The sequence below is a fragment of the Oncorhynchus tshawytscha genome, linkage group LG14 (assembly GCF_018296145.1).
Source record: "Oncorhynchus tshawytscha isolate Ot180627B linkage group LG14, Otsh_v2.0, whole genome shotgun sequence".
Taxonomy (NCBI): domain Eukaryota; kingdom Metazoa; phylum Chordata; class Actinopteri; order Salmoniformes; family Salmonidae; genus Oncorhynchus; species Oncorhynchus tshawytscha.
Window position 1 is genome coordinate 36,333,914 of NC_056442.1, and position 21,545 is coordinate 36,355,458.

The following is a 21,545-nucleotide window of genomic DNA, read 5'->3' on the forward strand; positions in this document are numbered from 1 at the left end:
CTAAAGGTCAGCAGCATTATTCAAGCTTTAATGGAAATGTTTTATTCTTAGAAACCAGAAATTTCTCTCCACTATCCACAGGATCATGAAAAAGTAATACCCCCCTTGTTGGTCCCCCCTTTGCTGCTGTAACAGCCTCCACTCTTCTTGGCAGGCTTTCCACTAGATGTTGGAACATTGCTTTGAGGACTTGCTTCCATTCAGCCACAAGGGAATTAGTGAGGTTGGGCACTGATGTTGGGCAATTAGGTCTGGCTTGCAGTCGGCGCTCCAATTCATGCCAGGTGTTCAATCGGGTTGAGGTCAGAGCTCTGTGCAGGCCGGTCAAGTTCTTCCACACCGATCTCGACAAACCATTTCTGTATGGACCTCACTTTGTGCACAGGGGCATTGTCATGCTAAAATAGGAAAGGGCTTACCCCAAACTGTTGCCACAAAGTTGGAAGCACAGAATCGTCTAGAATGTCACTGTATGCTGTAGCATTAAGATTTCCCTTTACTGGAACTAAGGGGTCTAGCCGGAACTATGAAAAACCGTCCTAGACCATTATTCCTCCTCCACTAAACTTTACAGTTGGCACTGGGGCAGGTAGCGTTCTCCAGGCATCTGCCAAATCCAGACTCATTCATCGAACTGCCAGATGGTTAAGCGTGATTTATCGCTCCAGAGAATGCGTTTCCACCGCTCCAGAGTCCAATGGCGGTGAGCTTTACACCCCTCCAGCCGACGCTTGCGCATTGTGATATTAGACTTGCATGTGGTTGCTTGGCCATGGAAACCCATTTCATGAAAGTCCTGACGAACAGTTATTGTGCTGACATTGCTTCCAGAGACAGTGTTGAAACCGAGGACATACGATTTTTACGTGCTTAAGCACTCGGAGGTCCCATTCTGCGAGTTTGTGTGGTCTACCACTTCACGGCTGAGGTGTTGTTGCTCCTAGAGGTTTCCACTTCACTATAACAGCACTTACAGGAAGCTCTGGCAGGGCAAAACGAACTGACTTGTTGGAAAGGCGAACTGACTTGTTGGAAAGGTGGCATCCTATGAAGGTGCCACGTTGAAAGTCACTGAGCTCTTCAGTAAGGCTATTCTATTGTCAATGTTTGTCTATGGAGATTGCATGGCTTTGTGCTCGATTCTATACACCTGTGTGTGGCTGAAATAGCCAAATCTACTAATTTGAAGGGGTGTCCACATACTGTTGTATGTATAGTGTGTTTCATAATTTCTACTCTACACCTCTAAGTTCTATATACAGTTGTAAAGAGTTCGCTTCTGCAAACTACCCTAATGTGAAAATGACTGAAACAATCTGATCCAAACATAGGAGGAACTTGGGACAACAATGTGAAAATATGAATAATGCAAATGCTGACATTTTAATGAACATTATGCACACTGTATGCATACACACGTATAACATGAAACAGTACACAAGTACATGAATTGATGAACTTTACGGTATGATGTTTCATTAAGATGTTCTATTTAAACGTTCCATTTTAATCTGCAATGCCATGTTTAAGTGTAATTAGCACAGTGGGGGAATGGAGAGTGAATGAGTGTCAGTGCATGTCTTGTTTAGTTGACTCATTTATTGATTAAGATTGATGGCATGTATCACTTCGCTTGGCTGCGGCCTAATTAAAGGATATAAGTATAAATAGATGCGTGTGTGAGCATAGACAGCGACAGCTAGGGGTGACGGGTTCTGCCTGCTAACGTAATTCCAGGTACTGTGTAACCACACACACGCACGTACGCACATACTTTTGTTACAACATATTCAGTGGAAATACACACAACAGCCAACAAGAAAACATATAATTATTTCAGGGACTTGCTTTGTACAAGAGATCTACACTACCGACAGTGGAGGTAATTGATTATTGAGGGACAGCGGCTGCTTCACTAGAATAAGAATAGCATTTGACCAGAAGTGCTGTGGAGGATGTCAGGGCTTGGTCATAAAGCAAAGGCACACATTGGAGTATATTGAGTTAAAACTTTTAATGGGAAACAAATGCTCAAAACAGACCTCATTAAAATGTAGAAAACTAAAAACCAAAGCCCCATATATGAACAAACAAAATAGATGAGGTTAGCCGCAACTTTATAAATAAATCTAAATACTGAATCTCAATTGCAAACACCTGAATCGTATGATCAGTCCGAAAGACAGGCCGTTATCTCAGCCTTTTATGAAGAAGAGAGACGTTGGTTAATTAAAACACATAGCCAAGCCCTGCTAATCCTATGTGTGAGTGGCAGGCAGAGGAGTCTTGTGTTTGGGAGGTGATTAACTCTAAGCCTGAAGATGCTGTGAACAGCACTACAGGCTCATAAGTCAGAGATGCTATTGCTTGATGTTCGGTTTAATACTCGTTGCCTAGTACTTAATCAGACACTGATGTTTACCAGGGGGAAATGTGCTGGATTCGATGTTCAGTTTGCATATGGCTGATAATGCAAAAACAGCACGATTATAATGACACCTTACTATTCTTACTATTCTATGAAAATAGATTAAATTAAAGAATGTCAAAGAAAACAATGTAATGTTCTGTTTTAGCACTCTTGAGATGTTTCCCTCAAGCGTCTCTCAAACTAATTTTCAAGGCGACTCCAATTTCTCTCAGATTGTTTTTATATGCAATTTATCACATTGTTGCACAGTTACCAAGAGTCAATCGAAACCTGAGAACAAATGATCTCACAATCCTGTGTTTAAATCTTCCCAGCCCAGTTACGTTATCTACTCCTGTTCTGCATCTTATTTCGTTTTCTTCAGATGTAATTCATTTTCTAAACTTTTAATTTGAATGTAGTGGTTAGATATCAGTTAACGTTTAACTCTATGGCCTTGAATAGCTTGAAGATAGCATTGTTGCAAGTACAGTAAGAAATGTGATGTTTCCTACCTACTTCTCACTTCAACTACTTCCAGTATTTCTGTCATTTCTGTCTTTGTGTGCAATTAGTTATATTCTTATTTTCAGCTGACGTATGTTTAATTTGTTTTCCTTTGGAACTTGTCCAATTAGGCGACCACAAGACACAGTACTTATTAGTATCAGTTAAAAAAAAATGGAGGAAATACTTTTATAACTTTTCTGTGGCAGGTTTATTTAATTGTGAATGTTGTTTTTCTCTGCCAGTCTAACAGCCAGAGGTTTCCTTCTAATTACTTTGTTGACTGAATGAGCGTTATGTTAATGTTATACAGACAGACAGCTACCTAGCCTCAGTATAGTTGACATCTCACCTGCTACCTGAACTCACATCTCTCCCACTAGTGCCCTCTAGCTCCTCTGGGGTCCTGGAGAAAAACACAAGAGAAAACATCACCCCTAGTCTTCCTGCTTCATCTACCATGAGGAGAGCAGCTGCTCAGCAACACTACAAATGACTGTATAAAACTGTCTCAACCTTTAACACTATTTGTCCAGTCAACCTCATAAAGGGCTGTCTAGACTATTAACAGTGTGTAAAGTATCATCTGTTTTGTTGATTGACCAGTGAGTGAAATAACAGTAAACAATATGATAGATTAGGCTTATTGATGACACTAATAGAAGCCATAAGAAATAGGCTTTGTTGATGCAGGGAGGGAGTGGCTAAAGACGAACACTGCCCACTTCCTCCCCAATCATTTATCCGTGTGACGCATTTGCCTCGTTAAATTAATTAGTTTGGTAATTAAGTGTGACATGAATGAATTAAATAGACATGAATTCAAACACTATAGGGCTCCATCAGAAAACAAAAGGTTAGTGGCAGATTGTTCATTAGCGTTTAAACTTAAATTGAATTTTCTTTGTGTGGGTGTGGAAAAGCATCTTAGAGAGACAGAATCTTGTGTTTGTATGCACTACTAGACTGTGAAGTGTAATGTATTACATCAAGTCGTACATTCAATGCTCTTGAATGCTAAAATGTTGTATAGCTCATCGACACGGTACACCATATTATTGTTGAGTTTCTTGCAAAAATCAATCAAATGTATTTATAAAGCCTTTCTTACATAAGCTGATGTCACAAAGTGCTGTACAGAAACCCAGCCTAAAACCCCAAACAGCAAGCAATGCAGGTGTAGAAGCACGGTGGCTAGGAAAACTCCCTAGAAAGGCCAGAACCTAGGAAGAAACCTAGAGAGGAACCAGGCTCTGAGGGGTGGCCAGTGCTTTTCTGGCTGTGCGGGTGGAGATTATAACAGAACATGGCCAAGATGTTCAAATGTTCATAGATGACCAGCAGGGTCAAATAATAATAATCACAGTGGTTGTTGAGGGTGCAACAGGTCAGCACCTCAGGAGTAAATGTCAGTTGGCTTTTCATAGCCAATCATTCAGAGTATCTCTACCGCTCCTGCTGTCTCTAGAGAGTTAAAAACAGCAGGTCTGGGACAGGTAGCACGTCTGGTGAACAGGTCAGGGTTTCATAGCCGCAGGCAGAACAGATGAAACTGGAGCAGCAGCACGGCCAGGTGGACTGGGGACAGCAAGGAGTCATCAGGCCTCAGGTAGTCCTGAGGCATGGTCCTAGGGCTTAGGTCCTCCGAGAGAAAGAAAGAAAATACTTAAATTCACACAGGACACCGGATAAAACAGGAGAAATACTCCAGATATTTTATTTTAACCTTTATTTTACTAGGCAAGTCAGTTAAGAACAAATTTTTATTTTCAATGACGGCCTAGGAACAGTGGTTTAACTGCCTGTTCAGGGGCAGAAAGACAGATTTGTACCTTGTCAGCTCAGGGACTTGCAACCTTTCGGTTGCAACCTATAACAGACTGACCCTAGCCCCCCAACACATAAACTACTGCAGCATAAATACTGGAGGCTGAGACAGGAGGGGTCGGGAGACACTGTGGCCCCATCCGACGATACCCCTGGACAGGGCCGAACAGGCAGGATATAACCCCACTCACTTTGCCAAAGCACAGCCCCCACACCAGTAGAGGGATATCTTCAGCCATCAACTTACCATCCTGAGACAAGGCCGAGTATAGCCCACAAAGATCTCCGCCACGGCACAACCCAAGGGGGGCACCAACTCGTACAGGAAGATCACGTCAGTGACTCAACCCACTCAAGTGACGCACCCCTCCTAGGGACAGCATGGAAGAGCACCAGTAAGCCAGTGACTCAGCCCCTGTAATAGGGTTAGAGGCAGAGAATCCCAGTGGAGAGAGGGGAACCGGCCAGGTAGAGACAGTTGGGGCGGTTCGTTGCTCCAGTGACTTCATGTTCACGTTCACACTCCTGGGCCAGACTACACTCAATCATGGACCTACTTAAGAGATGAGTCTTCAATAAAGACTTAAAGGTTGAGACCGAGTCTGCGTCTCTCACATGGGTAGGCAGACCATTCCATAAAAATGGAGCTCTATAGGAGAAAGCCCTGCCTCCAGCTGTTTGCTTAGAAATTCTAGGGACAGTAAGGAGGCCTGCGTCTTGTGACCGTAGCGTATGTATAGGTATGTACGGCAGGACCAACTTTGTAGGTTAGCGGTACAACCTTGAAATCAGCCCTTGCCTTAAAACCTGTTATGGCAAGGAGTTCCCCTCGGAAAAGGTGGTGCAGGGAATTCAAAAATATTCTTTAGAAATATTTAACTTTCACACATTAACAAGTCCAACACCTCAAATGAAAGATAAACATCTTGTTCATCTACCCATCATGTCCGATTTTTTAAATGTTTTACAGCGAAAACACAACATATATTTATGTTAGACCACCACCAAATCAAAGGGAAAACGCAGCCAATTTTTCTAGCCAAAGATAGTCACAACAGCAGGATTAGAGATAAAATGAATCACTAACCTTTTGAAAATCTTCATCAGATGACACTCATATGACATGTTACACAATACATTTATGTTTTGTTCGATAATATGCATATTTATATATCCACAAATCTCGGTTTACATTGACGCCATGTTCAGAACTGCCTCCAAAATATCTGGAGGAATTATAGAAAGCTACGCCAGATAACAGAAATACTCATCATAAACTTTGACTAAAGATACATGTTCTACATATAATTAAAGATACACTGGTTCTTAATGCAACCGCTGTGTCAGATTTTTTAAAAACGTTACGGAAAAAGCCTACCATGCAATTATCTGAGACAGCGCTCAGACATAAATGTATTTCTCCGCCATGTTGGAGTCAACAGAAATACGAAATTACTTCATAAATATTCCCTTACCTTTGATTCTCTTTCATTAGAACGTAGTGCAAGGAGTCCTAGTTCCACAATAAATCGTTGTTTTGTTCCATAATGTCCAATACTAGTGTCCAATTAGCTGCATTTGCGATCAATTTCAGCTCACATGCCCAAAAACTGACTGTTGGTCCAGGACAACTCACACAAAAACTTCAAAAAAATATATTCCAGGTCGAATAAACTGATGAAACTAAGTAGAGAATCAATCTTCAGGATGTTATTTTCATATATATCCAATAACGTTCCAACCGGATCATACGTTTTCAGCTGCAGCCAAATGGAACGGCGGTGGCACCCACAGAGAAATGCGCCACAGGAAAATGGCATTCTGTCGGGACACTAACTATTTCCCATCCCATTCGGTCAAAGTTCACAGCAAATGCTCCATTCCACTTTCTACTGAATAAGGACATCTAGTGGAAGGCGTAAAAAGTGAAACCAGATCCATATCTTGTTGGGAAAGGAGGGGGCGATGACGTCAAAGTTGACCCACATTCAGAATTTCACTTCTTGTTTGCAAGATTGCCTGAGAGTTCTGTTACTCTCACAGACATAATTCAAACAGTTTTAGAAACTTCAGAGTGTTTTCTATCCAATAGTAATAATAATATGCATATATTAGCAATCTAGGACAGAGTAGGATGCAGTTCACTATGGGCACGCAATTCATCCAAAGTGAAAATACTGCCCCCTATCCTCAACAAGTTTTAACAGGAAGCCAGTGTAGAGAGGCTAGCACTGGAGTAATATGATCAAATTTTGGGGTTCTAGTCAGGATTCTAGCAGCCGTATTTAGCACTAACTGAAGTTCATTTAGTGCTTTATCCGGGTAGCTGGAAAATAGAGCATTGCAGTAGTCTAACCTAGAAGTAACAAAAGCATAGATACATTTTTCTGCCACATTTGTAGACAGAAAGTTTATGATTTTTGCAATGTTACATAGATGGAAAAAATCTGTCCTTGAAACAGTCTTGATATGTTCGTCAAAAGAGAGATTAGGGTTCAGAGTAATGCGGAGGTCCTTCACAGTTTTATTTGAGACGACTGTACAACCATCAAGATTAATTGTCAGATTCAACATAAGATCTCTTTGTTTCTTGGGACCTAGAACAAGCATCTCTGTTTTTCCCGAGTTTAAAAGTTGAACATTTGCAGCCATCCACTTCCTTATGTTTGAAACACAGGCTTCCAGGGAGGGCAGTTTTGGGGCTTCACCATGTTTCATCGAAATGTACAACTGTGTCCTCAACATAGCAGTGAAAGTTAACATTATGTCTCCGAATAACATCACTAAGAGGTAAAATATATAGGCGTAGTGGAATGGGATTTCACTCTGGGTGGATGAGCAAAGTCATCACCAAGAGCAGAATTCAACAGCTATCAAAGGCTATTCATTCTCCAACGGCATGAAAGGCAGAGCAGAGCACAGCTAAGTGTCTGAAGTTAGAGAGTAGAACTCCCACTATCTCGCCCAGCAGATTATCAATAGGCTGTGTCCATCAGTAGAACCACTGATGTGAACAGAGGAAAATTGGCAGTGTATAAAAAAGGAGAAAATGTATTAGAGGCCAAATGGGCCTATTGTCTGAGGTCAAAGTGTTAAATTACTCCTATTTTTTTCTCTCTAAAAAGTTCATCAATTCTGTAAAATACCTCTTATCAAGACAGACAAAGTCTTATGTCTCATTTTGAATGTAAAACGATTAGAGCCAAGCCCAATCTGTCTGATACAGCTGCAGGACAAGGCAGCAGTAATTGCTCTTTACATTGTTTACCTCCTAATTTGTGTTTCCATTTGATTAATGAGTGTGCCAATCAGCTGACTTATAATAATGACACATCCTCAGCTCCTTCATGTCGTAAAGCACGTTATTGAAATCCACATCAAATTATTCTAATAGAGATAACGGACTACCTGTTTATTATTTAGTGTGTGTAGTTGCTGTAGTGCACACATGGCTGCTTCTGAGGAGATGGCTGGTGTCCAGTGACCCATTTGTCACTGGTGGCCAGTGACAAAGGTGGCATCATTGGCTTCCTTTTTAAGACAAAGGTGGCAAGACGAACCTGCAGCGATCATCAAGATTACGTCTTAATCACGCTCCCCTGAGCTCCGACTCCAAGAGGTAACGTATTTCAGATAATTTTACCATCGTATCTTGACTCGACCATGTGTGGCTTCTCAGGGGGAGAACCACAAACCATGTGATTCAATACACTCAGGTTCTCTCCGTCAAAGAATGCAAAGACAGAAAAGGCCTTGATACTGTACTGTCTTCACTCAGTCATGGAAGACTGGCATCCGTTGAGTGTTTTGCCTATTAGCATAGTGTGTGTGCATATGTTTTGGTATCTCATTTGATGGGGAACAAGTGACTCAAGCGCATAACCTTTATGGATCAGTCATAAATGTTAAGTGATCCGAGGCAGAAAACAAACAAGGCATTTATGGAATAAACCCTTTAACCCTCTTCTTACACCTTATAAAGACAATAAACCCATTAACCCTCTCCTTACATCTTATAAAGACAATAAACCCATTAACCCTCTCCTTACATCTTATAAAGACAATAAACCCATTAACCCTCTCCTTAGACCTTTAAAAAAATATATATTTTTATTTCACCTTTATTTAACCAGGTAGGCTAGTTGAGAACAAGTTCTCATTTGCAACTGCGACCTGGCCAAGATAAAGCATAGCAGTGTGAACAGACAACACAGAGTTACAAATGGAGTAGACAATTAACAAGTCAATAACACAGCAGAAAAAAAGGGGAGTCTATATACATTGTGTGCAAAAGGCATGAGGAGGTAGGCGAATAATTACAATTTTGCAGATTAATAACACTGGAGTGATAAATGATCAGATGGTCATGTACAGGTAGAGGTATTGGTGTGCAAAAGAGCAGAAAAGTAAATAAATAAAAACAGTATGGGGATGAGGTAGGTAAAAATGGGTGGGCTATTTACCGATAGACTATGTACAGCTGCAGCGATCGGTTAACTGCTCAGATAGCAGATGTTTGAAGTTGGTGAGGGAGATAAAAGTCTCCAACTTCAGCGATTTTTGCAATTCGTTCCAGTCACAGGCAGCAGAGAACTGGAACGAAAGGCAGCCAAATGAGGTGTTGGGTTTAGGGATGATCAGTGAGATACACCTGCTGGAGCGCGTGCTACGGATGGGTGTTGCCATCGTGACCAGTGAACTGAGATAAGGCGGAGCTTATCCTAGCATGGACTTGTAGATGACCTGGAGCCAGTGGGTCTGGCAACGAATATGTAGCGAGGGCCAGCCGACTAGAGCATACAAGTCGCAGTGGTGGGTGGTATAAGGTGCTTTAGTGACAAAACGGATGGCACTGTGATAAACTGCATCCAGTTTGCTGAGTAGAGTGTTGGAAGCAATTTTGTAGATGACCTCGCCGAAGTCGAGGATCGGTAGGATAGTCAGTTTTACTAGGGTAAGTTTGGTGGCGTGAGTGAAGGAGGCTTTGTTGCGGAATAGAAAGCCGACTCTTGATTTGATTTTCGATTGGAGATGTTTGATATGAGTCTGGAAGCAGAGTTTACAGTCTAGCCAGACACCTAGGTACTTATAGATGTCCACATATTCAAGGTCGGAACCATCCAGGGTGGTGATGCTGGTCAGGCGTGCGGGTGCAGGCAGCGAACTGTGAAAAGCATGCATTTGGTTTTACTAGCGTTTAAGAGCATTTGGAGGCCACGGAAGGAGTGTTGTATGGCATTGAAGCTCGTTTGGAGGTTAGATAGCACAGTGTCCAAGGACGGGCCGGAAGTATATAGAATGCTGTCGTCTGCGTAGAGGTGGAGCAGGGAATCACCCGCAGCAAGAGCAACCTTATAAAGACAAACCCTTTAATCCTCTCATCACACCTTATAAAGACAATAAACCCTTTAACCCTCTCCTTACACCTTATAAAGACAAACCCTTTAACCCTCTCCTTATACCTTATAAAGACAATAAACCCTTTAACCCTCTCCTTACATCTTATAAAGACAACAAACCCTGTAACCCTCTCCTTACACCTTATAAAGACAATAAACCCTTTAACCCTCTCCTTACACCTTATAAAGACAATAAACCCTTTAACCCTCTCCTTACACCTTATAAAGACAATAAACCCTTTAACCCTCTCCTTACATCTTATAAAGACAATAAACCCTTTAACCCTCTCCTTACACCTTATAAAGACAAACCCTTTAACCCTCTCCTTACACCTTATAAAGACAAACCCTGTAACCCTCTCCTTACACCTTATAAAGACAATAAACCCTGTAACCCTCTCCTTACATCTTATAAAGACACTAAACCCTTTAACCCTCTCCTTACATCTTATAAAGACAATAAACCCTTTAACCCTCTCCTTACATCTTATAAAGACACTAAACCCTTTAACCCTCTCCTTACACTTTATAAAGACAAACCCTTTAACCCTCTCCTGACACCTTATAAAGACAATAAACCCTTTAACCCTCTACCTTATAAAGACATAAACCCTTATAAAGAGACTAAACCCTTTAACCCTCTCCTTACACCTTATAAAGACAAACCCTTTAACCCTCTCCTGACACCTTATAAAGACAATAAACCCTTTAACCCTCTCCTTACATCTTATAAAGACAATAAACCCTTTAACCCTCTCCTTACACCTTATAAAGACAATAAACCCTTTAACCCTCTCCTTACACCTTATAAAGACAATAAACCCTTTAACCCTCTCCTACATCTTATAAAGACAATAAACCCTTTAACCCTCTCCTTACATCTTATAAAGACAATAAACCCTTTAACCCTCTCCTTACACCTTTATAAAGACACTAAACCCTTTAACCCTCTCCTTACACCTTATAAAGACAATAAACCCTTTAACCCTCTCCTTACACCTTATAAAGACAATAAACCCTTTAACCCTCTCCTTACATCTTATAAAGACAAACCCTTTAACCCTCTCCTTACATCTTATAAAGACAAACCCTTTAAACACCTTATTAACCCTTTAACCCTCTCCTTACACCTTATAAAGACACTAAACCCTTTAACCCTCTCCTTACATCTTATAAAGACAATAAACCCTTTAACCCTCTCCTTACATCTTATAAAGACAATAAACCCTTTAACCCTCTCCTTACACCTTATAAAGACACTAAACCCTTGAACCCTCTCCTTACACCTTATAAAGACACTAAACCCTTGAACCCTCTCCTTACACCTTATAAAGACAATAAACCCTTTAACCCTCTCCTTACATCTTATAAAGACACTAAACCCTTGAACCCTCTCCTTACACCTTATAAAGACACTAAACCCTTGAACCCTCTCCTTACACCTTATAAAGACAATAAACCCTTTAACCCTCTCCTTACACCTTATAAAGACAAACCCTTTAACCCTCTCCTTACACCTTATAAAGACTAAATAAACACCTTATAAAGACAAACCCTTTAACCCTCTCCTTACATCTTATAAAGACAATAAACCCTTTAACCCTCTCCTTACACCTTATAAAGACAATAAACCCTTTAACCCTCTCCTTACATCTTATAAAGACAATAAACCCTGTAACCCTCTCCTTACACCTTATAAAGACAATAAACCCTTTAACCCTCTCCTTACATCTTATAAAGACAATAAACCCTTTAACCCTCTCCTTACACTTTATAAAGACAAACCCTTTAACCCTCTCCTTACATCTTATAAAGACAAACCCTTTAACCCTCTCCTTACACCTTATAAAGACAATAAACCCTTTAACCCTCTCCTTACACTTTATAAAGACAAACCCTTTAACCCTCTCCTTACACCTTATAAAGACAAACCCTTTAACCCTCTCCTTACATCTTATAAAGACAAACCCTGTAACCCTCTCCTTACATCTTATAAAGACAATAAACCCATTAACCCTCTCCTTACACTTTATAAAGACAAACCCTTTAACCCTCTCCTTACATCTTATAAAGACAAACCCTTTAACCCTCTCCTTACACCTTATAAAGACAATAAACCCTTTAACCCTCTCCTTACACTTTATAAAGACAAACCCTTTAACCCTCTCCTTACACCTTATAAAGACAAACCCTTTAACCCTCTCCTTACATCTTATAAAGACAAACCCTGTAACCCTCTCCTTACATCTTATAAAGACAATAAACCCTTTAACCCTCTCCTTACATCTTATAAAGACACTAAACCCTTTAACCCTCTCCTTACATCTTATAAAGACAACAAACCCTTTAACCCTCTCCTTACATCTTATAAAGACACTAAACCCTTTAACCCTCTCCTTACATCTTATAAAGACAAACCCTTTAACCCTCTCCTTACATCTTATAAAGACAATAAACCCTTTAACCCTCTCCTTACACCTTATAAAGACACTAAACCCTTTAACCCTCTCCTTACACCTTATAAAGACAATAAACCCTTTAACCCTCTCCTTACACCTTATAAAGACAATAAACCCTTTAACCCTCTCCTTACACCTTATAAAGACAATAAACCCTTTAACCCTCTCCTTACACTTTATAAAGACAAACCCTTTAACCCTCTCCTTACACCTTATAAAGACAAACCCTTTAACCCTCTCCTTACATCTTATAAAGACAAACCCTGTAACCCTCTCCTTACATCTTATAAAGACAATAAACCCTTTAACCCTCTCCTTACATCTTATAAAGACACTAAACCCTTTAACCCTCTCCTTACATCTTATAAAGACAACAAACCCTTTAACCCTCTCCTTACATCTTATAAAGACACTAAACCCTTTAACCCTCTCCTATACATCTTATAAAGACAAACCCTTTAACCCTCTCCTATAAGAGACAAACACCTTATAAAGACAATAAACCCTTAACCCTCTCCTTACACCTTATAAAGACACTAAACCCTTTAACCCTCTCCTTACACCTTATAAAGACAATAAACCCTTTAACCCTCTCCTTACATCTTATAAAGACAATAAACCCTTTAACCCTCTCCTTACACCTTATAAAGACAATAAACCCTTTAACCCTCTCCTTACATCTTATAAAGACAAACCCTTTAACCCTCTCCTTACACCTTATAAAGACAATAAACCCTTTAACCCTCTCCTTACACCTTATAAAGACAAACCCTTTAACCCTCTCCTTACACCTTATAAAGACACTAAACCCTTTAACCTTCTCCTTACACCTTATGAAGACAATAAACCCTTTAACCCTCTCCTTACACCTTATAAAGACAAACCCTTTAACCCTCTCCTTACACCTTATAAAGACAATAAACCCTTTAACCCTCTCCTTACACCTTATAAAGACAATAAACCCTTTAACCCTCTCCTTACACCTTATAAAGACAAACCCTTTAACCCTCTCCTTACACCTTATAAAGACAATAAACCCTTTAACCCTCTCCTTACACCTTATAAAGACAATAAACCCTTTAACCCTCTCCTTACACCTTATAAAGACAAACCCTTTAACCCTCTCCTTACACCTTATAAAGACACTAAACCCTTTAACCCTCTCCTTACACCTTATAAAGACACTAAACCCTTTAACCCTCTCCTTACACCTTATAAAGACAAACCCTTTAACCCTCTCCTTACACCTTATAAAGACACTAAACCCTTTAACCCTCTCCTTACACCTTATAAAGACAAACCCTTTAACCCTCTCCTAACACCTTATAAAGACAATAAACCCTTTAACCCTCTCCTTACACCTTATAAAGAAAACCCTTTAACCCTCTCCTTACACCTTATAAAGACAAACCCTTTAACCCTCTCCTTACACCTTATAAAGACACTAAACCCTTTAACCCTCTCCTTACACCTTATAAAGACACTAAACCCTTTAACCCTCTCCTTACACCTTATAAAGACAAACCCTTTAACCCTCTCCTTACACCTTATAAAGACACTAAACCCTTTAACCCTCTCCTTACACCTTATAAAGACAAACCCTTTAACCCTCTCCTAACACCTTATAAAGACAATAAACCCTTTAACCCTCTCCTTACACCTTATAAAGACAAACCCTTTAACCCTCTCCTTACATCTTATAAAGACAATAAACCCTTTAACCCTCTCCTTACATCTTATAAAGACAATAAACCCTTTAACCCTCTCCTTACACCTTATAAAGACAATAAACCCTTTAACCCTCTCCTTACATCTTATAAAGACAATAAACCCTTTAACCCTCTCCTTACACCTTATAAAGATAAACTTTAAACCCTTTAACCCTCTCCTTACACCTTATAAAGACAATAAACCCTTTAACCCTCTCCTTACATCTTATAAAGACAATAAACCCTTTAACCCTCTCCTTACACCTTATAAAGACAATAAACCCTTTAACCCTCTCCTTACATCTTATAAAGACAATAAACCCTTTAACCCTCTCCTTACACCTTATAAAGACAATAAACCCTTTAACCCTCTCCTTACATCTTATAAAGACAATAAACCCTTTAACCCTCTCCTTACACCTTATAAAGACACTAAACCCTTTAACCCTCTCCTTACACCTTATAAAGACAATAAACCCTTTAACCCTCTCCTTACATCTTATAAAGACAATAAACCCTTTAACCCTCTCCTTACACCTTATAAAGACAATAAACCCTTTAACCCTCTCCTTACACCTTATAAAGACAATAAACCCTTTAACCCTCTCCTTACATCTTATAAAGACAATAAACCCTTTAACCCTCTCCTTACACCTTATAAAGACAAACCCTTTAACCCTCTCCTTACACCTTATAAAGACAATAAACCCTTTAACCCTCTCCTTACATCTTATAAAGACAATAAACCCTTTAACCCTCTCCTTACACCTTATAAAGACAAACCCTTTAACCCTCCCTTACACCTTATAAAGACAAACCCTTTAACCCTCTCCTTACACCTTATAAAGACAATAAACCCTTTAACCCTCTCCTTACATCTTATAAAGACAATAAACCCTTTAACCCTCTCCTTACATCTTATAAAGACAATAAACCCTTTAACCCTCTCCTTACATCTTATAAAGACACTAAACCCTTTAACCCTCTCCTTACACTTTATAAAGACAAACCCTTTAACCCTCTCCTGACACCTTATAAAGACAATAAACCCTTTAAACCTCTCCTTACATCTTATAAAGACACTAAACCCTTTAACCCTCTCCTTATACTTTATAAAGACAAACCCTTTAACCCTCTCCTGACACCTTATAAAGACAATAAACCCTTTAACCCTCTCCTTACATCTTATAAAGACAATAAACCCTTTAACCCTCTCCTTACACCTTATAAAGACAATAAACCCTTTAACCCTCTCCTTACACCTTATAAAGACAATAAACCCTTTAACCCTCTCCTTACATCTTATAAAGACAATAAACCCTTTAACCCTCTCCTTACATCTTATAAAGACAATAAACCCTTTAACCCTCTCCTTACACTTTATAAAGACAATAAACCCTTTAACCCTCTCCTTACACCTTATAAAGACAAACCCTTTAACCCTCTCCTTACACCTTATAAAGACACTAAACCCTTTAACCCTCTCCTTACACCTTATAAAGACAAACCCTTTAACCCTCTCCTTACATCTTATAAAGACAAACCCTTTAACCCTCTCCTTACATCTTATAAAGACAAACCCTGTAACCCTCTCCTTACACCTTATAAAGACACTAAACCCTTGAACCCTCTCCTTACACCTTATAAAGACACTAAACCCTTGAACCCTCTCCTTACACCTTATAAAGACAATAAACCCTTTAACCCTCTCCTTACATCTTATAAAGACACTAAACCCTTGAACCCTCTCCTTACACCTTATAAAGACACTAAACCCTTAAAGACACTAAACCCTCTCCTTACACCTTATAAAGACAATAAACCCTTTAACCCTCTCCTTACACTTTATAAAGACAAACCCTTGAACCCTCTCCTTACACCTTATAAAGACACTAAACCCTTGAACCCTCTCCTTACACCTTATAAAGACAATAAACCCTTTAACCCTCTCCTTACATCTTATAAAGACACTAAACCCTTTAACCCTCTCCTTACACCTTATAAAGACACTAAACCCTTTAACCCTCTCCTTACACCTTATAAAGACAATAAACCCTTTAACCCTCTCCTTACACCTTATAAAGACAAACCCTTTAACCCTCTCCTTACACCTTATAAAGACAATAAACCCTTTAACCCTCTCCTTACACCTTATAAAGACAATAAACCCTTTAACCCTCTCCTTACATCTTATAAAGACAACAAACCCTTTAACCCTCTCCTTACACCTTATAAAGACACTAAACCCTTTAACCCTCTCTTTACACCTTATAAAGACAATAAACCCTTTAACCCTCTCCTTACATCTTATAAAGACAATAAACCCTTTAACCCTCTTACACCTTATAAAGACAAACCCTTTAACTCCTTACCTTATAAAGACAAACCCTTTAACCCTCTCCTTACACCTTATAAAGACAATAAACCCTTTAACCCTCTTTACACTTTATAAAGACAAACCCTTTAACTCCTTACACCTTATAAAGACAAACCCTTTAACCCTCTCCTTACATCTTATAAAGACAAACCCTGTAACCCTCTCCTTACATCTTATAAAGACAATAAATAAACCCATTAACCCTCTCCTTACACTTTATAAAGACAAACCCTTTAACCCTCTCCTTACATCTTATAAAGACAAACCCTTTAACCCTCTCCTTACACCTTATAAAGACAATAAACCCTTTAACCCTCCTTACACTTTATAAAGACAAACCCTTTAACCCTCTCCTTACACCTTATAAAGACAAACCCTTTAACCCTCTCCTTATTACATCTTATAAAGACAAACCCTAAAGTAACCCTCTCCTTACATCTTATAAAGACAATAAACCCTTTTTAACCCTCTCCTTACATCTTATAAAGACAAACCCTTTAACTAAACCCTTTAACCCTCTCCTTACATCTTATAAAGACAACAAACCCTTTAACCCTCCTTACATCTTATAAAGACAATAAACCCTTTAACCCTCTCCTTACATCTTATAAAGACAATAAACCCTTTAAAGACCTAAACCCTTTACATCTTATAAAGACACTAAACCCTTTAACCCTCTCCTTACATCTTATAAAGACAAACCCTTTAACCCCTCCTGACACCTTATAAAGACAATAAACCCTTTAAACCTCTCCTTACATCTTATAAAGAAAACCTTTAACCCTCTCCTTACACTTTATAAAGACAAACCCTTTAACCCTCTCCTACACCTTATAAAGACAATAAACCCTTTAACCCTCTCCTTACATCTTATAAAGACAATAAACCCTTTAACCCTCTCCTTACACCTTATAAAGACAATAAACCCTTTAACCCTCTCCTTACACCTTATAAAGACAATAAACCCTTTAACCCTCTCCTTACATCTTATAAAGACAATAAACCCTTTAACCCTCTCCTTACATCTTATAAAGACAATAAACCCTTTAACCCTCTCCTTACACTTTATAAAGACAATAAACCCTTTAACCCTCTCCTTACACCTTATAAAGACAAACCCTTTAACCCTCTCCTTACACCTTATAAAGACACTAAACCCTTTAACCCTCTCCTTACACCTTATAAAGACAAACCCTTTAACCCTCTCCTTACATCTTATAAAGACAAACCCTTTAACCCTCTCCTTACACCTTATAAAGACACTAAACCCTTGAACCCTCTCCTTACACCTTATAAAGACACTAAACCCTTTAACCCTCTCCTTACACCTTATAAAGACAATAAACCCTTTAACCCTCTCCTTACATCTTATAAAGACAAACCCTTTAACCCTCTCCTTACATCTTATAAAGACACTAAACCCTTGAACCCTCTCCTTACACCTTATAAAGACACTAAACCCTTGAACCCTCTCCTTACACCTTATAAAGACAATAAACCCTTTAACCCTCTCCTTACACCTTATAAAGACAAACCCTTGAAAACCTTATAAAGACACTAAACCCTTGAACCCTCTCCTTACACCTTATAAAGACAATAAACCCTTTAACCCTCTCCTTACATCTTATAAAGACAATAAACCCTTTAACCCTCTCCTTACACCTTATAAAGACACTAAACCCTTTAACCCTCTCCTTACACCTTATAAAGACAATAAACCCTTTAACCCTCCTTACACCTTATAAAGACAAACCCTTTAACCCTCTCCTTACACCTTATAAAGACAATAAACCCTTTAACCCTCTCCTTACACCTTATAAAGACAATAAAAACCTTTAACCCCCTCTCCTTACATCTTATAAAGACAACAAACCCTTTAACCCTCTCCTTACACCTTATAAAGACACTAAACCCTTTAACCCTCTCTTTACACCTTATAAAGACAATAACCCTTTAACCCTCTCCTTACATCTTATAAAGACAATAAACCCTTTAACCCTCTCCTTACACTTTATAAAGACAAACCCTTTAACCCTCTACATCTTATTACCCTTTAATCTTATAAAGACAATAAACCCTTTAACCCTCTCCTTACACCTTATAAAGACAATAAACCCTTTAACCCTCTCCTTACACCTTATAAAGACAAACCCTTTAACCCTCTCCTTACACCTTATAAAGACAAACCCTTTAAACCCTTATAACCCTCTCCTTACATCTTATAAAGACAATAAACCCTTTAACCCTCTCCTTACACATCTTATAAAGACAAACCCTTTAACCCCTTACATCTTATAAAGACAATAAACCCATTAACCCTCTCCTTACACTTTATAAAGACAAACCCTTTAACCCTCTCCTTACATCTTATACAGACAAACCCTTTAACCCTCTCCTTACACCTTATAAAGACAAACCCTTTAACCCTCTCCTTACATCTTATAAAGACAAACCCTGTAACCCTCTCCTTACATCTTATAAAGACAATAAACCCTTTAACCCTCTCCTTACATCTTATAAAGACACTAAACCCTTTAACCCTCTCCTTACATCTTATAAAGACAACAAACCCTTTAACCCTCTCCTTACATCTTATAAAGACAAACCCTTTAACCCTCTCCTTACACCTTATAAAGACAAAAACCCTTTAACCCTCTCCTTACATCTTATAAAGACAATAAACCCTTTAACCCTCTCCTTACACCTTATAAAGACACCCTTTAAACCCTTTAACCTCTCCTTACACCTTATAAAGACAATAAACCCTTTAACCCTCTCCTTACACCTTATAAAGACAATAAACCCTTTAACCCTCTCCTTACACCTTATAAAGACAATAAACCCTTTAACCCTCTCCTTACACCTTATAAAGACAATAAACCCTTTAACCCTCTCCTTACATCTTATAAAGACACTAAACCCTTTAACCCCCTCCTTACACTTTATAAAGACAAACCCTTTAACCCTCTCCTGACACCTTATAAAGACAATAAACCCTTTAACCCTCTCCTTACATCTTATAAAGACAATAAACCCTTTAACCCTCTCCTTACACCTTATAAAGACAATAAACCCTTTAACCCTCTCCTTACACCTTATAAAGACAATAAACCCTTTAACCCTCTCCTTACATCTTATAAAGACAATAAACCCTTTAACCCTCTCCTTACATCTTATAAAGACAATAAACCCTTTAACCCTCTCCTTACACTTTATAAAAGACACCTTAAGACCCTTTAACCCTCTCCTTACACCTTATAAAGACAAACCCTTTAACCCTCTCCTTACACCTTATAAAGACAATAAACCCTTTAACCCTCTCCTTACACCTTATAAAGACAAACCCTTTAACCCTCTCCTTACATCTTATAAAGACAAACCCTTTAACCCTCTCCTTACATCTTATAAAGACAAACCCTTTAACCCTCTCCTTACACCTTATAAAGACACTAAACCCTTTAACCCTCTCCTTACACCTTATAAAGACAATAAACTTTAAACCCTTATAAAGAAACCCTCTCCTTACACCTTATAAAGACAATAAACCCTTTAACCCTCTCCTTACACCTTATAAAGACACTAAACCCTTTAACCCTCTCCTTACACCTTATAAAGACAATAAACCCTTTAACCCTCTCCTTACACCTTATAAAGAGACATAAACCCTTTAACCCTCTCCTTACACCTTATAAAGACAAACCCTTGAACCCTCTCCTTACACCTTATAAAGACAATAAACCCTTTAACCCTCTCCTTACACCTTATAAAGACAATAAACCCTTTAACCCTCTCCTTACATCTTATAAAGACACTAAACCCTTTAACCCTCTCCTTACACCTTATAAAGACACTAAACCCTTTAACCCTCTCCTTACACCTTATAAAGACAATAAACCCTTTAATACACCTTATAAAGACAAACCCTTTAACCCTCTCCTTACACCTTATAAAGACAATAAACCCTTTAACCCTCTCCTTACACCTTATAAAGACAATAAACCCTTTAACCCTCTCCTTACATCTTATAAAGACAACAAACCCTGTAACCCTCTCCTTACACCTTATAAAGACACTAAACCCTTTAACCCTCTCTTTACACCTTATAAAGACAATAAACCCTTTAACCCTCTCCTTACATCTTATAAAGACAATAAACCCTTTAACCCTCTCCTTACACTTTATAAAGACAAACCCTTTAACCCTCTCCTTACATCTTATAAAGACAAACCCTTTAACCCTCTCCTTACACCTTATAAAGACAATAAACCCTTTAACCCTCTCCTTACACTTTATAAAGACAAACCCTTTAACCCTCTCCTTACACCTTATAAAGACAAACCCTTTAACCCTCTCCTTACATCTTATAAAGACAAACCCTTTAACCCTCTCCTTACATCTTATAAAGACAATAAACCCATTAACCCTCTACATCTTATACATAAACCCTTTTTATAAAGACAAACCCTTTAACCCTCTCCTTACATCTTATAAAGACAAACCCTTTAACCCTCTCCTTACACCTTATAAAGACAATAAACCCTTTAACCCTCTCCTTACACTTATAAAGACAAACCCTTTAACCCTTACACCTTATAAAGACAAACCCTTTAACCCTCTCCTTACATCTTATAAAGACAAACCCTTAACCCTCTCCTTACATCTTATAAAGACAATAAACCCTTTAACCCTCTCCTTACATCTTATAAAGACACTAAACCCTTTAACCTCTCCTTACATCTTATAAAGACAACAAACCCTTTAACCCTCTCCTTACATCTTATAAAGACACTAAACCCTTTAACCCCTCCTTACATCTTATAAAGACAAACCCTTTAACCCTCTCCTTACATCTTATAA